Source organism: Triticum aestivum, chromosome 2B (assembly GCF_018294505.1).
Source record: "Triticum aestivum cultivar Chinese Spring chromosome 2B, IWGSC CS RefSeq v2.1, whole genome shotgun sequence".
In the NCBI taxonomy this organism is placed as follows: domain Eukaryota; kingdom Viridiplantae; phylum Streptophyta; class Magnoliopsida; order Poales; family Poaceae; genus Triticum; species Triticum aestivum.
The window spans coordinates 596,985,154-596,993,251 of NC_057798.1; positions in this window are offsets into that span (position 1 = coordinate 596,985,154).

An 8,098-nucleotide genomic window follows, 5' to 3' on the forward strand; every position below is an offset into this window, starting at 1 on the left:
GGGATTAGAGGGAGTATATTGTACGTTCGTAAGCGAAATGAACGTATTGTACCCACCCTAGTCCTCTTTCAATCGATCTCCGGACCCCAAGATGAAATCGAGAGAGAACGAGTGGGGGCATGTGTGATACCTAAGGCGGATTCAAAATTTTGGACCGGTGATCATAACATCTGCAAATCATATATAAAGGGTATTCAATGTTCGTTTCATTTTTGAATGTACAATATACTCCCTCCTATCCTTTCTAGTTTACATATAAGTTTTATGTGTAGTCAAAGTATCTCTACTTTGATCAAAAAAGTATCAACATTCAACAACGCCCAATCAATATTGTTAGATTCGTACGTACTCCTAGATTTGTACTCGAGATGGTTTCCAATTTGTTTTCAACCATGTGAATGTGCTTGTTCTCGCGCATGCTCTTCCTACTAGGATTTCGCCACGTATAGCCAGTCTAATAGTGGAGTACTGACAACATCTGTACTAGAGTATGCAGTGCTCATAGTAGTACTCCCTCCTTCCATTTATATATGGCCATTGTGGAGGAGAGAGATGTGAAAAAGTAAGGGGAGTGAGCTCTCATGCAAGAGCCTAGCTATATACGCATTCCTAGTTAAATAAAATAAATATGAAGAAAGAGATAGAGAAGAGATGGAAAAAAGTACTAATACAATAGCCAACCTTATAATTTTTTTTGCGGGAAATAGCCAACCTTATAGCCCACACTACTGTATGAGTGCATATAATAGATGATGGCTATAGATGGCATGGCAGTTCCTTATAGACATCGACTGGCTATATTATTAACCATGCTCTAATGCGTTTTTCAAAACCGCATTTGACTATTGATAAGATTAATAGTACATGAGATGTATAATGTGAAAATTATATCATTGGAAGCTCCTTTCACATACAATTTGACCGTATGCTTTATGTAAGTTGCATGTCATATATTATTACTCTAACATTTGGTCAAAGTTAGCCTCGAAAAACACATTAGGCCCTGTATAGTAAATGGAAGGAGGGAGTAGTAGTGGAAGTGGATCCTCTGACGTAGGTATCCCTGCCTTACCCTATGGTATAAAATACTCAGCCAGGGTGCTCCCGTATAACCACAGGCTTGCTAGGCCCCGCATGTCAGTTACTGAATGGGTTCGGCCACGTCAGGGGATCCTCATCCGTAGTAATACTCCCTATGTTTTTATTTACTCCGCATAAAACGGAGGGAGTGGTAGTATAAATGATGCGGGCGGGGGAGGGGGATGGACGTCGTTTGCTCTCAACTGCGGTCCCACAAGCGAGCGAAAACACAAGATGAAGCGCGTTCCATTCGGTGAGCGACGTGGAGGGTCCAGCATCCCAGGCTGCAACGCGAACGCGATAAGAGCGATGTACAGTCAAAACCGATTGACCGGTCATCACTGGAACCACTATTCACACCAGAACCTTCGCTGCCCGGCCTACGCCAGCCACTGCCCTAAAACCACACCTAATCTCCAGCCCATTCTCCCACCTTTCGATCCCCTAGCCCGCATCAAGCGTCCCCTAGTTCGCCGGAAAGCCATGGTGCGCCGCAAGATCACGTACTACAAGATGCTGACGCCGGAGCGCCGCGCTGAAATCGCGGTAGCGGTCGGTGCCACAGACCTCCGTTCCCAAGCTCGCTTTGCGGTGGGCCAATCCCCGAGTTCTCTGGAGCCAAGCTTCGAGGAGGAGGAAGCCGATCCAATGTTCATGGCGGAGGTCGCGGCGCAGAAGGCCCCCGATGGGTATGAGACGATGGACGTCGACTTCGTGTCGGTGTCCGAGTCCCCCATGGTGCAGGCAGACCAGCGGTTCAACCTGCCGATACTAAAAGAGGACCGGGAGGCAGAGGCTCAACTCGACGCGGAGCGCGCGCATACCGCTGCCATCGAGGCTCTCCTGTAGGCGGAACCGAATGTCGTGGATGTGAACCATGTAGCAGAGGCTCAACTTGAGGCGGAGTGTGTGGATGCCGCTGCCATCGAGGCCCTCCTGCAGGCGGAACCGGACGTCCTGGACTTGAACCGGGTGGCAGAGGCTCAACTCGACGCGGAGCACGCGGATGCCGCTCTCATCGAGGCCCTCCTGTAGGCGGAACCGGACGTCCTGGACTTGAACCGGGCGACAGAGGCTCGACTCGACGCGGAGCGTGCGGATGCCGTTGCCATTGAGGCCCTCCTGCAGGCAGAACATGACGTCCTCAACTTGAACGGGGCGGTGCTCTCGTCCGTGAAGAGCGCCCGCACGCTCCGCATGAATGGGTAGCTGGAGGCCGAGGACAACCACGGTGCAGAGACACACGTCGGCAACTACGGCTGGTTCGCACCGGCAGCCAAAGACGACGAGGCCGTCTTGTTCCGCGAGTAGTGATAGTTTTTGTTTATGTTGTTGTTTTTATGGATCTTTTGCTGTGTAAAAACATATACTGTTATGCAGGTCGCCTGACTTGGATCAGTCTACCATTTCAGGCGGTTGGATGAATATCCTATGTTTTTTAACCCTTCTTCCTCACCTCTTCTTCTTCCCCAACAGACCACCGCACGGGCCGTACGGATACTCCCCAACATGCGGTTGGATAAACATACTCTATAAATGAAAATTATGTGTCAACGGTAGGATGGCTGAGTTTGGTTTGTTCACATGCGACAGCATGTGTCCGTGAGGGTGCGTTCCCTTGGTTGGGTTTGCGGCATGTAGGAGCGACTGCGTGAGGGTGCGGTGCAACCACGGCGTGCAGGAGCGACTGTGTGAGGGTGCGGTGTGACCACGACAGCCATGCGCAAGTGTACCTCCTTTTCATTTTGAAAACTTTAGGCAAGCTTGGCAAAAATGTGTGGCAAAGTATGGCAATGCAAGGCCTAGATCCAAACAGGATAAGTACGTACGTACTAGGAGTACTAGTGTTAAAAAAGAAAGGCGGGGTTTTCCTACGCGGGATTAATCGATACAAATCCTCGTTTCACGTGTCAATTAATGCATAATTTTTCTCCAAATCCCAAAGAGCTAACCATCTCACTCCTCATCGCTTGATTAATGCAGCGCCATGCACTTCTCACTTCCGCATGCATGTAGGGGATATTAATGTCCTTGGTTGCTAGTACGAGGCAAACCCCATCAATTTTGCCTCGATTAGTGTTAGTGGCCTTTTGCAAATTGTAATTTTGATATACTGGACTTGTGTACAAAAAATGGAGGTAGTAACTATATTTGACTTCCTTCCCCATTGCGGTGACGTCGATGATATCTCGAACGTTGTGGTTTGGCGAAGTGCGTTCGACGGAGAACACCATTGAGGGAGACCACGGTAAGTCGTTCGCAGGTGCTGCCTGCAAGCCGAGACAACCGCCTTATTTTCATCCAGGAAGTCCGTTTAACAAAAGGACGCGTAAATGTACTAGTACTACTAGTACACAATAGCGTCGTCTTTCCAGCTTAGTGAAGTGAGATGGTTTCTCAAAGACGACGATGGAGAAGCGGAGTCAGCGAAGAGTGAAATGATGGTTGCTTCGTCCGTGCTTTGTGATTTGACGCCTCACTGCTTTGTGATTTGTGATACAAGGGACAGGGGAGTAGACTCTGTGCTCTATACTGTACATGCATTCAAGCACGGGAGAAAGAGGAGAGACGTTGCATTTTTCTATTCCTTCAATCAATCAATCAGGGAGCTTCGGTTCCATCTTTTAGGCTTTGGCAACACCGTCCACAATGGTTCCCACGATGCCAAAAGCTATTTTCACATTTGGCTACACATTGTGGATGCCCTTAACCGTACCACTTGATTTTGCTCCTGTGTGCTATCTATACAAATCTCAATTATATTGATCTAAAAAATTATAGAATCAAGATTAGTAAAAAGGAGGTGATTTTACCGCGCGGATGGCGGGGGAGGTTTCTTATTTTTAGAGGACATTGTCCTAGCGGTTTGCTAACATGCATTCCCACGTGTCAGTGCCTTACCAAGCCGATCGGCACCCCACATGAGGCAGAACAATGACAGAAGCAACACGTGGTTAACTTGAAGAAGATGAGGGAGAAGCGGATTCAGCAACGAGTGAAATGATGGTTGCTTCGTCCCTCCAACTTCTTTTTTTAGCATTATTACTTCATCCCTCCAACTTAACTGTGGGAAAGGTACAGCTTTGTGATTTGATGCCTCATTGCTCATTACTACGCCGACGCCATGACTGGGTGCTTCACCCCGGCTGCTCTGCACTATATTCCGGTATGGCACGTGGACCCGGTAGCTTGATGTCCCACATGTCGGTGAAAGGGACTAGAAGATTTATGAAAGCGAGCGCTCCACTCTTACGACGGAGGAGTACATGACACGACAGCCCAGTGAACTGTCACTTGTACTGTATAGTACTATAGTTTTGCTGTTTCGCACGATCCATCGATACAACCCAGATTAAACAGGAAAGGGCGGGATTTTTCCCGTGCGGTAGATGATACTGGCCATACATTTCAAAGGCAATTTTAATGTATGCAAACTGAATAATTAAGTAACAATATGATATCTAGTAAAACTAAAAACATATATGATCTATTGTGTTAGAGTGTAGTAGTAGTGTTGTATTGCATAGTTGTTAGATGTAACATGCGAGAACGTGTAGAGATGTAGTTTTGGAGGGCCTACAGAGAGAAAAGCGTAATACGGTCACCGAACTTCAGAATAAGCTGATTACGGTCACTATATACGTTTTGCGGTGATTATACGGTCACTTGCTCAGCATTGGATTGCACTCTGTTGACCGGCCAAATAGTCTGCGTGGCACCATGTGGACTAGTTAAATTGACCACATTCCTTGCGGGTCCCACCTGTCTGTTCACATAGGGAAAATGTTAGATAAACACAAATTTACACAGGTGTGACAAGACTCCAACCCGTGCGCGGGAATCACCTGGTTGTGTATGTGTCTGTCAGGGCCTGATGTGTGCGCATGCACGTGTAGGTTGAGCACTTGAGCGTGAGAGTGTGTGTTGGTCATGTGGTGTACTGGTGTGTGCATGCATGCGTGCATGTGAGTGTTGTGTGTGTGCGTGCATGGCTGCGTGTGTACGTGTGAGTGTTGCGTGCGTGCATGGGTGCATGTGTTCGTGTGAGTGTTGCGTGCATGTAGTTCATGTGCATGCGTGCATGTGTGTATAATCACCACACCAGCTCCTGTGTGTTAAAACAGACGGCTCAACATACCAATACAAGGCCACCTTGTCCGCTGTGCCCGCGATCATGACTTCGAACCACCATCCAACATTTTTTTGTCATTTGTTTTCATTCTTACTAGCAAGATGCCCGTGCGTTGCACGTAATATCAAGATGCATTTGTATACTAGTTTATCTTGTGAGAGAAAAGGATGAACGAGGGAAAGCCTTATTTGCAAATGTGGAGAGGTGTGTGGGGTACCTTTTTGCAAAATTGCCATAGTTTCTTTCCCATCCGTCAGATATAAATCGGACGGCCTATATTGCAGGACGGTAGGCACACCATCATCATCAACTATGTTTTTTATAAGAGTGTATTTTATAAGAGTGTAGATGTAGAGTAGATACAAGCCGACAGGTGGGCCCGATGGTAGTGAGATAATGTGATGCAACACTAGAGGTGCCACGTGGAGCGTTTAACTGGTCAACTAGTCGTGTCTTGAGCAAATACAGAGTTGTATGGTGAGCCCGTGATTGTATAATAACCACAAAATGTAAATGGTGACCATAATGAGTGGATTCTGAAGTCCAATGTACGTATCAAGCTTTTGCTTCAAATACAATGATCGTCACTGTATATATCGCAAGAGAAAGATGAAACATGCGTGAATGTGCTGGGGGCTTACTTTTAGCGGACCTGGAGATAGTTTGTGTGCGTACGTGAAAGGGGTGTGGGGGGGGGTTATGTAATGGAGGAAGAGATGCCCTTCGTTTCTCTTTATTATGACTAACTTTATATATAGTATAAAAATATACAAAGTCACAGTGCAGAATAAATATCATTGTGGGCACCGTGCAATGCAAATTAGCATTCATACTCCTCCATATAACTTTGTAATGTTGTATATATGTAGAAATTCTAAAATATTTTTTTGGCCACACTTTATTCAAAAGGAATGTTGTATGCGAAATAAACGTGAAGAGAGGGCTTTTTAGATCAATGGGGTACGTGATGTAACATGTGTGAATGTGTAGTTGATGCATTTGGCAGGGCCTAGAGAGGTATGTGTGTGTATTACGTATTCGAGAGAGGCATGGATAGAGGGGCCGACAGGGGGGGCGCATGGGAGAGATAGCACGAGAAATGAGAGTGGTCAAGAGAGAGACGAATATGACGTCACGACGAGAGATTCCCTTGAGTGTGTATATGCACGGGGGGAGGGGATAGAGGCACCAGGAGAATATTTTTTTGTGTGTGGTGTCTGTGTTGGTATGTGTGGGTCTGAGAAGATAACGAGACGTGGGGGCAGAGGGTGTGTCACCGCGTGAGGTCTGGTGGGTCGAGGTGAGGCCCTTCGTTCGGTTCCGTCATGTGCCACATTGGTCGGCCCGTGACACATTTAGGGAGACCCATGGATGACTAGTCGTACAAGACAAAGATAGCAGAATTGTGAAGGACTCTGTGTCCACTCACAAAGCCGGCTAGGATTTGTAACCCTAGGTTCTCGGACTAGGGTAACCCCTTTATCTCTGATATTACTATGCATCCAACCTAACTTTAAGGGGCATCCTACAAAATGCTCTACTAGAATCATACTCGTCGATTAGGAAGAGAGGTGTGAGACAATGTGTGAGAGACATGCCTAAAGATAATGTGCGTACAAGAGACACATAGGCAGGTCTACGTATATAGAAAGGGTCGATGGGGATTGTGCATGTGTATGCTTGGGAGAAGAAGAGTGCTTGTGATAAAGGTTACTGAAAACATTCGTAAATGGTACGGGAGGGAGGGAGGGTTATATCGAGAGCATGTGTGTGAGAAAGACACCTCGGGAGAGAGTGTGTGAGCATGTGTGAGAGACCACCGATGGAGAGTGAAACTACACGTAAAAGACTGTTGTACACATTGATTAAATATATAAATTGTATCCAAATATTAGGATGGGATCATGATATTTGCAATTCGTGTAAGGGACGGTCATTGATCCATTAGACATCTAGATTCTATCGAATTTGAGCGTGTCTATGTTATTATTCGACACAACTGATCCACATAGTTAGTATTTAGAACTCCATACAATGCATTGCTTTAGCAATCGAATATAAACGTGAGTATAGTTCATGTTGTGTGTGTAAAGCACATATGAAAGTAACACAATGAACATTATAAATAGCTACCTATGAACTAGCATACATTTGAATTCAACTTAAGGTGGTTTAAAAAAAATCGAATTAAACATGAAGTCCATTCAATTATTTGAATTTGATATGATGTCATTTTTAGATCATACCTAAATTATGGGGGCACCAATCTTTGCTCTAATTTTGTTCATAATAGCATATGTAGTCGTGTACAAAATAGATTCAAATTTAGCTCCTCCATTCCAAAATAATCGTAGTTATAGGATTTTCAAGTGTCAAAATTTCAAAAAGAAGTGGATAATTTAATGAGGTTTTCAGACATACAAGGTCAAATTTAACGTTGTCTATTTAGGTCAATCCTCACAGTTCAAGAGTACTCTAAACTTGAATGCTTGTGTTTCAAAATTTCGAACGAAGCGCCAAAAGAGCCTCTACTCGCCCGAAACCGCGTGAGACCAATGTTTGGTAGTACAAGGAAATTACTTTTCTAATAACTCCGACCCGTGAAACCTACCGGCCCGACGTCCAAAGGTCTAAACCGGGGTAGGTTTGTAGCTTCATCTAGACGCCACGCAACCACCTCCAAAATACATTCATACACAATGGCCGCCTAAGCACACATGCGCGCGGCCAAAATCGCTCCCGCCCACTATTTGGGACACCTGGGATTACCATCCTACCCCCGACCCGCAGTAGGTCCAAAATTTAAGAGGGGGCAAGGTTTGTACTTTCCCCAAATTTCAAACAAGCGCGTCCCATCTTTTGTTCAAAAAAGCCAAAAACAAGCGC